General features: G+C 37.7%; 1 long non-coding RNA gene across 1 annotated transcript in view; it reads right to left on the bottom strand.

Moving 5' to 3' along the window:
- LOC106006865 overlaps window positions 1-19,088 on the bottom strand; it is a 38,615-nt gene that overhangs the window by 13,297 nt on the left and 6,230 nt on the right. Inside the window, exon 2 of the long non-coding RNA XR_001181177.2 lies at window positions 18,378-18,490. This is a non-coding gene — a long non-coding RNA (uncharacterized LOC106006865). The remainder of the gene's footprint in view (window positions 1-18,377; window positions 18,491-19,088) is intronic.

The raw sequence follows: 19,088 nt of genomic DNA, 5'->3' as shown, positions 1-19,088 counted from the left end.
CAGAAAACAAGTAGTTGAGTCAAAACATGAAGATAAAGATAACATTTGTCATGCTTCCGCAGTCCAGAGTCCTAGCGACGTCCCTGGCATAGAGAAGGGTCTTGAACACTCGCTGGATGTGTAGGTGAATGAATGAATGAATGAATGAAGCAAAAAGGTATCAAAGTTAGACTTCCTTGAGCAACTTCCTACCAACTAATGACTCTAATTTTCCACTGGAGGGGGAAGTATTAAATCGGAATGACATAGTGGTTTTAGTTCGGGTTTTGGAGCAGATCTAAAACCCCTTCTCCACCACTAATCATGTGTGTGATGTTGCATGAGTTTCCTTACTGAGCCTCAGCTTCATCTGTAAAATGGTCATGATGAACACACTGATTCCATGGGGTTGTAAAGAGGAGTAAGTGAACTAAAGAGCAGAAACAGTAGCATATGGCCTGGGAACAAGAAACCCTTGATATCTGTGAACTAGAATTTCTGGAGAGGAAAAAAAGAACTTAAAAATTCATTTAAGCCAGCATCATTGTTAATAGTATCATGAGGCAATTTCTAACAAATGTATTCCTATGAAGAGAGAGTTCTCTTTTGGTCACCTCTGGTGCTTAACCACTTAACTTTTATCTTATCTTTTGAGGTATGACCAGTGAAATGTTAAAGGTATTGAAAGTCTTTTTGGCTAAAGACAAATTCCTTTGCAGTAAATCCAACTTTAAATCAAACTTCCAGAATACTACTGTACTAAAAAAATTTGGCAAATAAACATTTCAATATACAACTTCAGTGCGGTATTTTTTGAAATGCCCATTGTCTCAAAGATCGATGGACATCTATAAACAGCAAAATAATTATTGCATATTTGGTTTACAGCTATGGGTTATGGACTTTAAGTTGTAAGAAATAGCTTATGAAAAACAGAAGTACTTGTTTACCTAACAAAAAATTCCAGTGGCAGATCTGATTTCTAAGACGCTAGGTCTTCCGGAGTCTTTCGCACTTCAGCTCTCAACTCTTTCTTTTTATTGACTTATTCTGAGGCAATCTTTTCCTCCATGGCTGCGAAGTTAGTCACTAACAGATCCAAGACTACAGTTTACCAGCTTCAAAAATGAGTGGAAAGAAAGCACTTTTCCCCAGATGTTATATATCAGATCACCATTCAGTAAATATTCAGGATCTTCCCTTTGACTTTCATGCGTGCTTTCAATATCAACACTGGCCATGTGATTTGCTTTGTCTGATGGAATATTAATAATATGACTGATATGGGTGAGAGCTGCCAAAATCTCAGCCACTAGGACCTGATCTCTTGCATTCCGCCTTCATTTACTAAAGGACTGTATTTTGAGTTGAGTAGCCCATGGAGCAGAGCTGGGCTGAACCTACAGCTTGGAGCCCAATCCAGCCAAACAGACTCCAATTATCAAATACCAGCCAGTGGTCACAGTTATCACCTCTGTAAAAGAGAAATCAATACACATTGTTGCATGCAACTAAGATTTGGGGTAGTCATTCACACAGCGTTTATGAGGCTTTGGATAACTCGTGCATGTGAAACTCCAAGATAATTCTCAGGTTTTGATCTCATTAGATCAGAAACAGACTGAGGGTTGCTGGGTGGAGGAGGGGTGGAGGGGGTGGTGTGGTTATGGACACTGAGGAGGGTATGTGCTATGGGGAGTATTGTGAAGTGTGTAAGCCTAACGATTCACCAACCTGTACCTCTGGGGCAAATAATACATTTTATGTTAATAAAAACAATTAATTTTTTAAAATGTGGTCATCAGCATCTCCTAGGAGCAGCACAATATTGTCTCAGAACTTACTTAAAATGGGTAGGTCCCACCCCAGACCTACAGAATCATAAACTATGAAATGAGGGAGGGGACCAGCCTCCAAGCACTCCAAGTGATTCAGATTCATCATAAACCTTGAAAATCACTGACCTAAATCATATGTGCATCCTTAAACCAATCATAGTGCATAAATGACCAGGCCTAGAGCTAGGGTATGGATCAGCAACACCAGAATTATCTAACCCAGTGGGGCAGGGCCTGAGGATGTGCATTTCTAACAAGTTCCCAGATGATGCTGATGCTGCGGTCTGGGGAGCACACTTGGAGAATCGCTGTTCCAAGGCCAGAGTGCAACAGGAGTGGCTCACTGGGAAATCAACATGCTAGTAACAAAAGAAGGAAACAAAACAAAGATACCAGGCAGGAAACAGATGTCAATCACGGCCACATTCTTATTAAAAGCATAGAGTTCTTGGGGCACCTGGGTGGCTCAGTGAGTTAAGCCTCTGCCTTTGGCTCAGGTCATTATCTCTGGGTCCTGGGATCAAGCTCCACATCGGGCTCTCTGCTCAGAAGGGAGCCTGCTTCCCCCACTCTCTCTCTGCCTGCCTCTTTGCCTACTTGTGATATCTCTCTATCTGTGTCAAATAAATAAATAAATCTTTTTTAAAAAAATTAAAAAGAAAAGAGTTCTTATAAAAGAGCTCAAACAACCCCCAGTACTTTCCAACAATTCTTCAGGGACAGGGAAATCTGAAGCCAAAAAAAGAAATCTCATCTGTCTTTTAGTTCATGAAGTTGATTGAGACATAACTGATTTTTTTTGTCTCTTCAATTTTGCTGAAATTCAATACAGATCTGAGAAATCAAATAAAAGACAGCAGTTTTTGCTACAGAAAGCCATGTATCATTTCAAATGTGATGTGAGTTGTCACACAAATCTTTCCTAGTACAATTCACTGAAGATAAATATAGTGCTTAAAGAGACAGTGTCTATACATCAAACAATTGAGTCATTTTGATCCATTCTAGTGAAACCAAGTTTCAAGCTTATAATTTTGAGCAATCCAAGATACAAAACAAAGTCACAGACTCTGGTTATTGCTGCTACTTTTAGTATGTTCTTGAAATCCAGAAATCAAAGAATTTTAGAACTTGAAGAACCTTAAAGATCATTAATCCACATATTGCAAACCACCAGACAATGGACCACATCCCACTCAGAAATGTGCTTTACTTGTCCTACATGGCAGTGTTTTTCTATTAATTAAAATTATTGGCATATTATTAGTGCAATCACTGTGGAAAACAGTATAGATTTTCTTTAAAAAATTAAAAATAGAATTACCATATGATCCAGTAATTCTGTTATTGAGTATTACCCACAGAAAACAAAAATCTTAATTTGAAAAGGATATGCACCCCTATGTTTATTGAAGTATTATTAACAATAGCCAATATATGGAAGCAATTCAAAGATCTTTCCATAGATAAATAGATAAAAAAGATGTGATATATATAGACACAATGGAACATCACTCAGCCATCAAAAGAATGAAATCTTGCCATTTGCAACAACACGGATGCGAAAGGATGTAATGTTAAAAGTGAAATATGTCAGTCAGAGAAAGACAAAGACCGTATGACTTCGTTTTTATGTAGAATTTAAGAAACAAAATAAATGCACAAAGAAAGAAACAAACAAAAAAGCAGACTGTTAACTATGGAGAACAAACTGGCAGTTGCCAAAAGGGAGGTGGCCAGCAGGGAATTGGTGAAATAAAGAAGATTAAAAGTACACCTACTTAAAAAAAAAAAAAGCCATATTTAACATTTTTTCAACTTTTCTTGATGAGTTTGAAGGTCTAGCAATACACAATGTGGACAAAAGTGTGTGTTCCTTCCTGACATGGTGCCTCTGCCCTGAGACGTTTCCTCCTTCTGAAGACATGTGTATTCCTGCCCCCTAATGTGACACAGATACTCCTTGCTCTCCTGTTTCAAAACCAGCCTGCTTCACTCATTTCCAAGGCCTGCCTGGGACCTGTGGGTACTTTGGTTTGCCATCTCTCATCTAGACAAGGCTTTGTTTATCTACAATGAGAACGCTGAAATTCATGGTAATGACCAACTCTAATTTACATTCTCTTTTTAGTGACAAACCAAATTTATATAATCAGTTTTTCACAATTTTAGAAAGTAACTTCTCTAATAGATATTTATTCACCAAAGAAAATGGGATTGCAAAAGTTCACATTTAAATTCTGCTCAGTAAATACTGGGATAAGTGGTTCCTTTCAGTATACGGCTAATTTCAGAAACCTAAGAGGAAAAGATGCATGAACCATGTGACAAATGATATAGGCTACAACAGGTGTAATGTGAAATGAATCTTATTTGGATTTTGTTCCCTCCATATTTTCAACTCGTTTGGTGAGAGAGTGACTTTTTCCACTAAAAAGTAATTTTTTTAAATTACTGACACCCATAAGGATGACTACTATTTAAGAAAAAAAAAAAAAGCCGAAAATAACAAGTGCTAACAAGGATGCAGAGAAATTAGAATCCTTGAACATTGTTGGTAGGAATGAAAAATGGTGCAGCCACTATAGCAAATAGTGTGGCAGTTCCTCAAAAAACTAAAAATAGAATTACCAGTATGATCTAGCAATTTCACTTTTCCACTCCTCAGTGTGTATCCAAAAGAACTGCAAACAGGATTTCAGAGAGATATTTGCACACCCATGGTCATAGCAGCACTATTCACAATAGCCAAGAGATGAAAGCAACCCAAGGATCCATCAACAGCTGAAGAGGTTTTTTTTTTTTTTTTAATGTGGTATACTATATATATGTATGACAAAATATTATCCAACCATAAATAGAAAGGCAGTTCTAACACATGCTACCACATGGATAAGCCTTTAGGACATTATGCTAAGTGAAATAAGCCAGACACAAAAAGACAAACACTGTATGATTCCACTTTTATGAGGTATCTAGAGTAGTCAACTCACAGAAACAGAAAATAGAATGGTAGTTGCCAGGGACTACAGAAGGGGGAAAACAGGGAATTATTGTCTAATGGGCACAGAGATTCAGTTTTACAAGATGAAAGAATTCTGGAGCTTGGCTACACAACAATATGAACATACCACTTCTGAATTGTACACTTAAAAATGTTTAAAATGGTAAATTTCATGGTTTGTGTTTTTTAACCACAGAAATATACATTTTTTACAAAAGCAACTTTTAGTCAAATCCACTAGGGGTTTTTTTTGTTGGGTTTTTTGTTTGTTTGTTTGTTTGTTTGTTTAGGATCTAGTGTAATTATTTCAAAGGTTAGAATGGTGGGATCCAAAGATAAAATAGAAATATGTGTCTCATCCTGCATAGGCTGACTGAACTGATACCTCTTGGGAGTGAGGTGAGAATTTGAGATTAGAATTTCATCTCATTTCAAAAATACAACAAATTTCTTCATTAATGTCCCACATTTACTTTAAAAAACAATGTGACTTTAAAAAGCAAGAACTTGATATAACTAATAAAAGCCAAATACAGAGAAAGTAGAAAATATCTTAGAACACTAAACCCATCCTTATTTAGGGATTAATAATCTACTTTGAGGTTTCAGTACCTTTCTTGGTATAAATTAATTACTACTATTCTACTATTAATTACTACTATTCACTAATCCTAGAAAGCATCGTTCTTGGAATTAACAAGAACAATTAACTACTCATATTGTCCTAATTCTGTGTCTAAAAGGATCATCAGCCACTGAAGAAAGTCAAGATCAGTGTCAAGGTCCCATCAGGCCATCCTAGTACAAACCACCCTCTGATAATTTTGTGATTGTTGATCTAGTTCTGTATGTTGAATAAGGATATCCATAAGCTGCTGATATGCATGTCATTTTGTCTCACTAACTTTCCACATTTTCTCAGTGTCTCTAAAGACTGCCAAGGAAAGAACTACTATGCCAGATGCTCAAAATGCAACTCAATAAGGTTGAGTTTGATTCACTGGAGAAATTTCTTTTGGCTCCTCTCTTAGATACAGCCTCTCTTCTCTGTGAATACTATTGAGCTGTAAATAGTAAATGTTCAGGCCTATGAAATGGAAATTGGAATCTATCCAGGAAACAGATTAGTCAGTGCTCCAGGGCTAGGCTATTCTTAAAATACAAACTACAGACTCATCTGAAAATTATTAAAAGAGTCACATTTGTCTGTGTCTGGAAGCTTAGCCATTCTGACAAATGTTATCCTGATGTGATGATACTCTCATAAATGCTGTGAGAGCAGGGGAAGGGACATGGCGGGAAAGTCATAGGAAACAAGCAGACTGGTCTGCTCTCGAGAAGTTTATGTGCTAGTCACAGAGATAAATGCTATTTACATGATTCCAGAAAATGCATGATCTTGTATAATCAAATGTCAAAAAGTTGTGATGTCTGCTACATTTATTAAAAGAATTCCGAGTAGAAAATAATAGTAATAATAATAATAGAATTTACGGAAGGAAAAGACCTAAGCATTTTAGAGGGTTAAGGAGGATTCCTTGAACTTCATAGAGTTCCAAAGGGAACTTGAAAGAAAGGTGTCATATAATATGTAAAAATAGAGAGCAGACCATGCCCATGCTCTTACTTCGATTCTACAACAAACATTTCCTATCTTTGCTTTAGCACACATCTATCCATCTGTGCCTTCTTATAACCATCCATACATCCGTCTCATTTTTAAAATATATTTTAAGGTAAATTTCAAACATCACTTTTAACACTCCTACAAACTTCAGCATGAATATCATTAACTAGAATTTAAGATCTGTTCATTGGTTTGAGGAGAGAAATTTGCACAAAGTGAAATGCACAAATCTTAAATGTACTCTTCGTCACATTTCTGACAAATGTTTTCTCCTCTTTCAAGACATATAACATTATATGTGTCATATATATATATATATATATATAAAAGTAACCTCTCTTTCAAGACATATGACATTACTCCCACTCCAGAAAGCTCCCTCATGTTCCTCCCTGTCAGAATTCATCCCCTAACTCCCTTGAGGTAACCACTGTTCCAATTTTTTTATCCACAGATTAGTTTTGCCGATTTTAGAACACTATATAAATAGAATCATATGCTATCTTTTGGGTAAGCCTTCTTTTATTTATCACAATGTTTTTAAGAGTCACTCAGTTTTTTTCATATATCAGTCATTTTTTCCTTTTTAGTGCTGGATAGTATTCTGCTATAAAGATAGGCCATAATTTGTTTTCTATGCTCCCACTGATAATCACCTGGGCTATTTACATTTGGGGCTATTATAGATAAAGCTACTATAAATATTTATTTACAAATCTTTTCATTTCTCTTATATAAACACCCAAGAGTGGAATTAATAGGTAAAATAGTAAATGTACATTTAGTTTTATAAAAATTGCCAGACTTTTATTCAAATTGATTTCCATTTTATACCTCCCCAACAATATATGAGAGTTCTATCTGTTCCACAACCTCACCAGCATGTGGGGTTATCAGTCTTTTTAGTTTCAATATTTTAGTGGATGTGTCTTTTTGCTTTTCTTTTTAATGATGTTATTAGATCCTGGGGCCAAAAATAAGAAGGAAAAAATACCTTTACAGCTTATACCAGAATCTCATTTACAATAGAGAGCAGACAAAGAATAAAACTGGATGATGGGGTGCAGCAAGTCTTCATGGTATATTTTTAAATTAAATTTTGCTCTACAAAACTCCACGGATACCCATTAAGATTATATTTGCTTCTGAGGGCATGGTAGGGAAGGATATCCTAGAAATATTCAGTTCCATAATTTATATCTCTTTGCTTCAAAACAAAAGCTAGCAGAGAAACTTTTGCCAAGGACCATTACAAAAATTGCATCTCATCAGGCAGTAGTGGGGGAAAAAATGAGAATAAGATTCAGTCATTAGGGAACATTACTTTTTATATTTGCCCATATTTCATGCAATCATTCTCAAAGTTGTAAAAAATTTGGGAAAATGAAGACACATGCAAGCCATCTAATTTTTCATTCTATCTTTCTGTTGAAAAAGAAAAAAGTGAGAATGTGCAATGATCATTAGTATGCTCTGTTTAAATAGCAATTTTACATCCTAGGTAAATGCAAGTAAGAATTTTCCTAAAAATGTTGGAAGAAACAGGCCCATTTACCAGGTTTACTGGTAAATTTTTCTTTGCAAACTTTTTAAACTTCGGTATTTTTCTTAAATTATAGTACAGTGTCTGTAATTTTATGGTGACCCAGATTTTGGGAAGATCTAGATGACCCCCATCCTGCTATTTCAGTCTTCTCAAGTTTGCTTTATGAGATTAGACTGATGCAGTTACTAAAAAAGCAGATTCCCGGGCTTTTTTCTCCAGGAGAATCTGATTGGTAGGGATGAGATGAGGCCTCAGAATCCATCTGTTTGGTTTTCAGATCAGTATCCTAGATTTTTTTTTTTTTTAAGATTTATTTATTTGAGAGAGAGAGAAAAAGAGAAAGGGCGAGAGGCGGGGATGAGACAGAGGGAGAATGGGAGAGAGACTCTCAAGGAGACTCCCCGCTCAGCCCAGAGCCCAGATGCAGGGCTCCATCTCAGGACTCTGAGATCACAACCTGAACTGAACTCAAGGATCCATTGCTTAACCAACTGCACCACCCAGGCACCCCACCGCAGATTGGCTCTGATCCTTGACCAAACTTTGTCTATCACAGAGGTCTCCAGGGACTATAGGTAACACATCTGGACTTCACCATCGCATCATTTCACTGCTAGGAAGTCCAAAATCATACACCAGCAGCTTTGGTATCTGGTGAGAGCCCATTTCCTCAGGAGCAATGCCTTTTTGCTGTGTCTTCCCATGGTGGAAGGTACAAACTAGCTCTCTGAAGTCTCTTTTTTTAAGGACACTTGCGGCTTCTAGTCGGCGACAAGAGATGAATTAGGCACAAGCAAGTCAGTTGCAAGAGATTGGCAGCAGCGGACAACAGTCGAAAAGGACTGCTGCCAAGAGTAACTGCATTGTCTCACTTTTATTGGATAGAAACAATAGCCAACGGAAGGATTGATGAAGGTCAAACGTTAATCCCGTCTTGCAAGGAGGAGGGTAAAGTTTATAGTTAAAAAAGCACTTTCAAAGGACTCATCTAACTAACAACGGGAACTTCTGGGAGGAGAAAGGAGCGATCACAGAAAAGGGAAGCAGGCGGTTTTCGTTCCACCCTGAGCTGACCGGGCCTTCCCGGGTGCTCCGCTTCCCTGAAGCCGGCGGCCTTCTGCCCTGGGCGGGGCCGGGCATCCCCAGCTGCCCAGCTTCACGGTCGTACATCATCCTTCTCCCCAAAGACCTGTTGTCAGTATCAGTGTTTCTTAGGGCCATATCTAAATGTGCTTGGTAACTAGTAAAATCCTCCAGGGGTTACAGTTTAAGTAACAAATTGTTCCGAGGGGCAGCAGCAGACACTTACCCCAGCCCTGAGGGTTCTACCTTCATGACCTGACCACCTCCAGAAGGCCCTACCTGCTAATGCCATCACCTTGAGGGTAGGATACCAATACGTGAATTTTACGGGACATAAACAGTCAGACCACAGCAGCCAGGTATGTTTATCTACAGTATTTGGTTTAATCTAATCTACCTTGAAAATCTCAAATGGTATCTAGCTTACAATAAGCCTTTAATAAATTTTTGTAAATTGGAGTGCCTGGGTGGCTCAGTCAGGTAAGCATCTGCCTTTGGCTCGGGTCATGACCCCAAGGTCCTAAGATGAAGCCCCGAGTTGGGCTCCTTGTTCATCAGGGAGTCTGCTTCTTCCTCTGTACTTCCCCTGTGCACAAGCACGCACTCTCTCTCTCTCTCTCAAACAAATAAATAAAAATCTTAAAAACCAAAAATATAATTTTTTGTAAATTAATATGTACATTTAGGGTCCTGCTAAGATCCATGTATGTGCACGTAAAATCACTTTGTAAACCAAAAATTCCCCAGTTAGGTATCTTACTGCTATTAGGCTACTGTTAAAAATATATATAGCTTCATCTAAAGATATAAAATTATTTTTTACACAGAATGTATTTGATGTCAATAGCAGTGTTAATTTGCTCTTCCAATTTTGTTATATTTATTAATAAGTGAAATATTATATAACTATTACATGTAATAAGCTCCTTATAGATGAAAAGTCAGTAGTTTAAATTCTCAGTTAAAAATGTCAGAAAATCTGCAAATAATTAAAATTTTTGTGGGATTGTTTTCATAATCTCAACATTAGATGAAAACAATCCATTTACCAATCTGAGGAAGAATTGGAATTTCATGGTTCTTATCATGTTGCTCCTGCTTTTTGGCATTTCAGTAATTCTAGTTATTGATGACCTCAATCTGAACATCAAGTTCTTTCCACCCTCTTGACTAACACTTTACCACAAACAATACTTAGCTGAACATGAAAGCTGAGTTGAATTACTTTTATTTTCATTCAGTAGCTTCTTCCTGCTCCATATCTGTATTTCCATTATGCTCTCCATGAGTCATATGACCACAGTGCTCACCATGAATAAACAACCAAAGCTGAACCTCATTAGCCATATATGCAGAATTCTAATGTAGGAGGTAGGAATTAATTGAGACCTTTCCATTCTGTTGAAAATTTATAATCATTACTTCAAAACTTCTCATTCCATAAGCACATACGACTGGACACTATTGCTGGTATAAGTATCAGCACCAATAAGAGTAATAATCACTTATATCATTTGAAAACATACTGTGGGGCACCTGGGTAGCTAAGTCAGTTGGTTAAATGTCTGCCTTCAACTCGGGTCATGATCCTAGGATCCAGGGATAGAGCCCCGCATGAGGCTTCCTGCTCAGAGGGGAACCTGCTTCTTCCCTTCCCTCTGCCACTCCCCCTGTTTGTGCTCACACACACTCTCTCTCTCTGTCAAATAAATAAATAAAATCTTTTTTTTTTTTTTTTAATGAAGATATACTGTGTTCTCTGCATTGCTCTAAACACTATTTACACCTCACAACAACCCTACAGAAGGATTATTACTGTCCCTATTTTACGGCAGAAGAAACACACATCACACACTTGATCAAAAATACAAACCCCAGCACTCAACACCACGTAGACACGTTTGTCCTCAACTTATTCTGCCTCAGGATGGTTTTAAGGACCTTGTTTCCAAAAGAAGCAAAGATGAACAGTAGGTGTCCAAGAGAAGGTATTGCATGGTTGATGTGGTAGAAAAAGAGTTGTTTCAAATCCATTTTTAATACATAGGAAAAAAAGCAAATCATGAATTTAGAGGTAACCTAGAAACCAAGAATTATACTTTTGCATATTAATTTTGAGTAAATATTTTCATACAGTTGGTGGCCCCATCTGAATGGCAAGTTTTTTTTATTTCTTCCGTGGCTTTTATGTACATTTTTAATTGAGATAGAATTCACATGCTGTAAAATTATACATGCTACAGTATGCATAAATCTTAAAAACACTATCTTTAGTGACACAAAATGCTACATATGTTATGATCCCATTTGTATGAGGTGTCCAGAATATAAAAATCCAGATACCAAAAAATAGATTAATAATTGTTAAGGACAGGGAGGGAAGCAGACATGGGGAGTGACTGCTGACAACTAAAGTGTTTCTTTCTGGAATGATGAATATAATCTAGAAAAGGACAATGATGAGGACTGAAATGTAATTTAATGTTGATGACTTGTAAATGACAAAGGCTTGAACAAATCTGAAAGTGGACCAAAATGGTCACTGGCCATTTTGAGAACACTACCTTTAATTTCTTCATCCTTTTAGGGAACACCAGTGAACATTCAGTAGGTTCATGAACCTAGCGACAGATGGGAAAGTGAGCTGTAAGAAAACATGAATGTGCAGAGTTCTTCTTGATGGTTAGACAATAACAGATCTTAAATGTTTGTATACTGTGATCGGTGATCTCAGTATTTAATTGCTCTATGCATTTATTTTTAAAAACCTGAAGAAATAAATAGAAGCCGAACAAGATACCCTATTTCTGTGTCACTTCATTACCATTCAATATCCCCAAACCATTGCCTTTCAGATTAATCATTACCTGAGTGACATAAAAAAAAGCAAGTCTGAAAACCCAGCATAAAACTTTTCTGTCAAGAACACAAAAAAGAACAGAGGACCTCCAAATATTAACCAAAAAAAATTTCTTGATGGACTATTTAATTTGAATGAAAGTCAGAAAAAAATGGCAATAGCAATATAAATACAGAAACTTCAATGGAATAAAACAAAAGGACACTTACTCGTGTCCTTTAGTTCTGATACTTTTTTTTCCCTGATACTTTTTTTAAAGCCCACCTTCTGAAACATTGCTATTCTCTAGAATCATAGAAATCATAGAGGAGGGCCAGGTCCCTGAACAAGGTTAACATGTTTTCCTGCTTCATTCCCAAGAGCCTAGAGCTAGAGACAGCCTCAAAAATGCTTCAGTGGATGAATGGCTGTCTAAAAACAAACAAAAACAGATGGCCATTTGCTTAATTATAAGCACCTCCAGAAACCAAGAATTTGAATTGAACATAAGCAAGAATAAACTCTTAAATACTTGATGGAAAATATTTTTTAACAAAATCATGAATGCCATCAAAGACTATATATTTTTATTGTTAACTTCAACCTATATGTTTCTGTACTCATTAAACCAAATCTATCATAAAACCCACTGAACCAGATCTAATACAGTTCTCATGTAAAAACTAGACCAGAGTGAAGTAAAATCCAATCACATTTTCAGTGAGTTGTAATTCTGGCAAGATCAAAAGAGAACTACTCACCCCTGCCCATCATTGTACCTAAAAGTCCCATAGTCAAATGGCTCCTCTGCCCTGTGAACCCTTTTCCATGAGCTGTCATGAGAATTACTACTATCATAAGAGGTCCACCTCAGGCCACCATAATGGCAGTGTAGTTGGGAAAAGAAGGGGCATAGGATCCCTATTTCAAGACGTCCCAACCCAGCCAGACTGCATAAAACCACATACCAATGACCTCACAGAGATTCCATCTGGAGTTAAATAGTCAAAAACTTGTGTCCAATCCAAAGTATTTTCCGTGCTTATAGAAGAATCAGCCACAGGGTCCATTTTTGGGACATGAGCCATTTTCTTAAGCAGGTATTCTTAGTTCTCTCTTTATTGGCAAAGTACCTTCTATTTATTTTTTTAAATATATTCAGAGAAAATTACTATTCATTCCTTTCTTTACCAAACATGCCCTAATAGTATAAGGAACAAAGAATGCTCTTTGTTCTAATACAATGGCAGTAGTCAAAATAGCACAGTCTATTTTGAACAGTCTCTAACGTAAACTAGTAAGAGAACAAAAATAGTTCATTTAGTCTCCTCACTGAAATAAAATTTTTTCTTCAAATCACACACAAATCACAAAATTCAGTGAGACAGTTCATCCTCAGATAAACCCAAGGATATCTTGCCACTTAAAAATAATCAGACACAGTACATAGTATTTCTTGAAAATAAAATTGTCACTCCAAAAGCAAGACCCTTCCAAACATGTCATAACAAGATCATTGTTGGCAAGCTTGGGATTGAAAATTATTTTACTAAAATATCCTGGGTAGGAGAAATTCCTTATATGACATTACATGTTAATAGATCACAAAAATATTTTCTCATAAATCATCCTGTCTCTTCACATTCATTACCAGTTACTTAATATCTGCTCTAATCTATTTTCCATCAAAGCCCAAAAGACCTTTTTAAAACTTAAAAGACTCCAAATGAAAGCCCGAGTCATCCATCTGGCAGTTTTTTTGTAGGGTTCTCACGTTCTCACCCTTTGTGCTGTGAGAGATCTTCCCTGACCATCCTCAAAGAAAAGTCTCCTTAAAGAAGCATGGCTTCTTCCTAATACTGATTAACACAACCACTAACCATAATGCTAAGTACAATTTATGTTTTTTATTGTCTATATTTATTTAGTTGTCTCTCTTATTCAAGCATGAAACCTGTCTGTCTCCATGCCCAGCATAGTACATTCGATAGGTAGATGCTTAAAAAGTTATTTCCCAAAATGAAAATGAACAGACGAGGGAATAAATGAATTGCTTCAAACTCTCAAAAAGAATGACACACAGAGCATCTTAGCTTGTGATAGAGATACCTTTCCAAGCTCGGTGGAGTGAGGTCTGGAGCCAATGACCAAGAAAGAATTCTTGAGACACCTTTGGTGCAAAACGGTGGTTTATTCAAGTATGGGGACAGGACCTATGGGCAGAAAGAGGGGCTGCCCCGGGGCTGTGAGGGGTGACAGGTTATGTACCATGGGGGGCGGGGGGGGGGTAAGGAAAAGGGAGGTTTCAAAAGAACTTTCATATGCTAAAGAGGACCTACAAGATACCGAATACCAGAGGCCTTGCCATCTCCAAGGTCGTTCTGCTTTTTAGCAAGTTATTAAGAATAGTTGGGAGATTCCTAAAAAAACGTCACATATGTCCCACCCAGGAGTGCGGGGGGGGGGGTTGCAAGGTGTCAGCTTTTGCTTTGTCCTCAGTCAACCTTCTGTTCCATCACTACCGCGCCATTGAGTGAAGAACTTCAGTAACTTGTTCCCTTTATACTAAGCTTCTAGGGATTCTGCCAGCCTGGAATTAAGAGCACTGAAGAACCAGGTGATGGAGTTTTAGAATATAGGTGAGGTTCAGTGGGGTGGAGTCCTGAGCCAATGACCAAGAAAGAATTCCTGAGACATCTTTGGTGCAAAATGATGGTTTAGTAAAGCACGGGGACAGGACCTGTGGGCAGAAAGAGCTGCTGCCCCAGGGCTGTGAGTGGAGGCAGGTTATATACTATGGAGTTGGGAGAGTTAAAGAAAAAGGGAGGTTTCAAAAGAACTTTCATATGCTATATAGGAGGCCTTGAGGCTTTGCCATTGTCAAGGTTTTTCCCTCTAGTAAGGTATTCCCAAAGAATGTCACATATGTCCCACCCAGGAGTGGGGATAGGGGAAGGTTGCAGGGTATCAGTCTTTTGCTTTGTGCTCAGCCAGCCTTCAGTTTCCTCATCACAGGGATAAATATCCTGCCCCCTACACACACACTACTGTCACCAGTCGGAAAACCAGAACAGTCTCAGCAGCAAGGGGTAATGTGTACTGACACTCACTACTTGCCTCCACTGAATCCTTCCATCTGGCTGACTTATGAGAAAAGAGAGAGAAAAGGAATAAGGAAGTCTTAGAGAACAAGTTTTGTCAGAGGTCCGGTGTGTAAGGAGCATAATTATTTCTTCCCATATTCTACTGGCCAGGACTCAATCACGTGGTTCCGCCTAACTAAAGGGGAAGCTGGGAAATGTAGTTTATATGTGAGCCAAGAAGGAAAAATAAATACATTTATAGATATTTTCCTCTGAAGATTGTTCTAGTCAAACCCCACAAATCTTCATTTCTAACGGTCCTAATTTCATTTTAATTTTTTTTAAGACATAACTGTTTTTTCATTTCTATATGGTGAATTCTTTGGGATAAGGGATAGAGATCACTCCTTTTGTCCATATTTACTATCTTCAGAGACCATGACTCATAATCGCCACTATTTTATTTTTAATTTTCAGAGGTTTCTTATTTTTCTAAATGTTCTCTTTATATATATATATTTTGGTTTTTTTCATGAATGCTATTCTTCACATATTTTCCGGGAATGTTAATTACAGTTAATTAAATTTTCTTTTCCCTCTACTTGTCTCTATTTCCTACAAGGACCTTTATTCCATTGGTTTGTTTGACCTCCGTCTTTCTTGATAGATAATTCTCCTGATTGTTATTTTTTACTACCCATTCATATGCAAAGTGAGGTACTACTACAAGCTGACATAAACTCAGTGTATATGAGATTGGGGGATGGAGTGAGAAAAGAGAAATTACCTCTCCATGGGTAAAACCATCAACTGACAATGTCTATAGATCTTGGGCTGATCAATGTCCCAGAAACCAGAGAAAATTAACTAATAGTTACAAGCATCTTTTTAAAAGGTTCTAGTGTTGGGTCCATGGTCAAAGGAGCGAGACTGATACAAAGCGAAGGTCAAGCAAAGCTTTATTTTGCACCAAGCATCAAGAATCAAACCGACCGGCCAGGGCCATCTCTTGCAAAGAGGTGACCTCTCTCTGCCTTACAGACTAGCTTTTAAGGGCAAAGGCCATGTGGTTGGGCCTGGCCATGCACAGGTGGCCAATGAGATTGTAACACACAGAGAAAGCTGCACAATCATGCTAGGTCACACAAAAGTGACCAATTGAATCAATTGAATTACAATTTACCCTATAATAGGTATTTGAACTAGCCTATCACCTTGGTCAGAATTGGCACCCAAAAGGCTCCCAAAGGGTGGGGCCCATACTCCTTGGTAGCTAGGGAGACAGTATGCGCCCCCACTGTTGGATACCTCCACCTGGCCTGATCCACCCTTGTATTTGGGCTTTGTTACCTGGGAATGGTTTCTGGGACTTGCTTTTAAGTAAGTCCCCTGGGGGTGGTGGGGACAGGGACAGTTTAAGTTTTACTGTATAAACAGCAAAGTCATTCAAAGTCATTGTTTAACGGGATAGAATCGCTCTGGCTAAATAGGCCCTTACACTAGAATTTTCACCATTGGATGATGGTGAAAATGGTAATGCTCACTTAATCCTCCTCTTTCAGTATGGTATTCACACTTTGAACTTGGTGTGCCCAGTTCAGAGTCCCTTCGGTTCATTCTCACCTAAGAATAAATCTCCAATGTTAAATTAACATGCGGGAAATCAACTGGATATGTAGCACAAGGAGGGCACCTAGGAACCCAATTGTTTTAACCATTCTCCTTCCTTTGGCCTTTCAGATATCTGCACATTTATAGGTACCTAACACCAAATTCTCAGGGTTTTCATGATGATTCATCCTTTCAGAGATTTTACCCAGGCTCCCATGCCCTCTCTCTCTGGTTGGCCAGGTCAATTACCACTTTTCTCTCTGATTTCTAGTTTCAGAAAATTGTTATTGTCTCTTTGTCCTTGTAGGGTCATGCCTTCCTTTCCTTTCTCTTTAATGAACCTGTGAGAGGAGGTAGAGAAAAACATACACATTCTGTCTGCTATGCTGAATTTGAAGACCCAGCATATCATGTTCTTTTTCTCTATTGTTAGATTGTCTGTGTCTTTTAAATCTTTCCATTGTAGCCAACACTGAGCTAGATAGTACAATCCCACACATAATCCCCAACCCAAGCATCTGTGTGAAATTTATCCATCCATAATTAGGGCAATATTGATATGTTTAGAAGTATTCTTTTAGTTGTTTTTTTTTTTCTATTAACTAGCAAGTGTGGTTTTTTGGTGGTACTGTAAATTTTTTTCTCTAGTGGTTTAGAACCCTATACATACTCTTTCTCTTTTTTCAGTACTGCCTTTACATTTTTTTAATAATTCCTTTTTTTTTAAGATTTTTATTTATTTGTTTGACAGACAGAGATCACAAGTAGGCAAAGAGGCAGGCAGAGAGAGAGAGAGAGAGAGAAGAGGAAGCATGCTCCCTGCTGAGCAGAGAGCCTGATGCGGGGCTTGATCCCAGGACTCATGACCTGAGCTGAAGGCAGAGGCTTTAACCCACAAAGCCACCCAGGTGCCCCCTGCCTTTACATTCTTGACAGAACTATTAAAATCTATATTCTTCTATAGTTACATGAAATAAATCAATATTTACATATTTTCCTAAAGAGGAAAAGAAACTTAACACTCAATCATTTTACCAATTCCACAATACATCAGGTCATAAATTATGGGACTTTAGTTCCAGATAGGTTACTATGAATTGCTTTCCATATTATGCATCAAAGATTAATTCTGTGTTTTACTGATTTTGTTTACCTGTCAATTTCTTATATATCAGATCTTACTCTTTCTTTGATTCATTTTTCAGTTTGCTGTAATATATCCTTGAGTAAATCTTTCAGAGAATGTATGTGGCTGGTAAACTTTCTGGGTTCTAGCAGGTCTTAAATTTTCTTCCTCTTGCTCTTACACTTAAATGTTGTTGGGCTGGGTATGGAATTCTAGGATCAAAAATATTCTAATTCAAGACTTTGATATTTATGTCTCCTTTTATTCTAGTGTCCAAGTGCTGCCAATGACAAATATTTTGGGAGCAGGAATTGTTTTTGTCCATTTGTTTTCTGCTCTGGACACTTAAAGAGTTTTCTTTTCATCTTAGAGATTTTGATAGTAGACACATTAAGATCTATCCAGATATGAGTCTTTTTAAAAAATTCATCCTGTTCAGCACTCAAGAAGATGTGCCATTCTTCAGCATGTCAGATATATTTTCTTCAGATATATTTTCTCCTCTTTTTCTAATCTCTATTGTTGTTCTATTAGTTATCTGTCACAACATAACAAACCATGTCGAAACTTCAAGACTTAAAGCACTTCATTATTTCTCATAATTCTGTGGACTAATTGAGTGGTTCTTTTGTTGGCCTTACCTGAGGTCACTCATGCTGTTGCTTTCAGCTGGCGAGTCAGCCCGGGCTGGGCTCAACTGGAACACTCTCTCCATCTGGGCTTCTTCATACCATGGGAGACTCAATGCAGCATTCTAAGAAGACACACATGGAAACTTCAGGGGATCCTAGAGTCTAAATGAAGTCACACAGCACCTCCATCATTTTCTATTGGTCAAAGCAAGTGTCAAGAACTACCTAGATTCAAGACTAGGGAAGCAGACTCCCTATATCAATGAGAGGAGCTGGAAAGAATTTGTGGGCATATTTAATCTCCCATAGTTGCTTTGACTTCTTTGGGACCTCTTACTGGACAGATGTGAGACTCCTGGATCAATTCCCAATGTTTCCAAACTGTTCTCTCATTGGCCTAGAAAATGGGTCTTTGATTCACCTAATCAAAGTACACCCAAGAATCTACTGCAGTAGTGTACATTCATTATTCACTCCTCATGAACAGAGGGACTTGTAGCCAGAGTTTTTGAAAAGGTAAGGTACCCTAGCAGGTCTGTGAGTAGTTCTATGTTTTTGTGGATCTTAGAAAACCGAGAAACTGTTACTTCTTTTGGGGGGACGTCAACATTCTCTGTAGTGTAGCCACCTCAATAAATTTTCACATGCTTATTTTTTCAAAGTATATCTTTCTATTGTGTCATCTCTCATCTTCCTGTTAACCACATAATTACGTTGTTG

The sequence above is a fragment of the Mustela putorius genome, unplaced genomic scaffold (assembly GCF_011764305.1).
Source record: "Mustela putorius furo isolate JIRA1106 unplaced genomic scaffold, ASM1176430v1.1 tig00000275_pilon_pilon_pilon, whole genome shotgun sequence".
In the NCBI taxonomy this organism is placed as follows: domain Eukaryota; kingdom Metazoa; phylum Chordata; class Mammalia; order Carnivora; family Mustelidae; genus Mustela; species Mustela putorius.
Note: the sequence above shows the minus strand (reverse complement) of the source record. Positions and strands in the feature narration are given on the sequence as shown.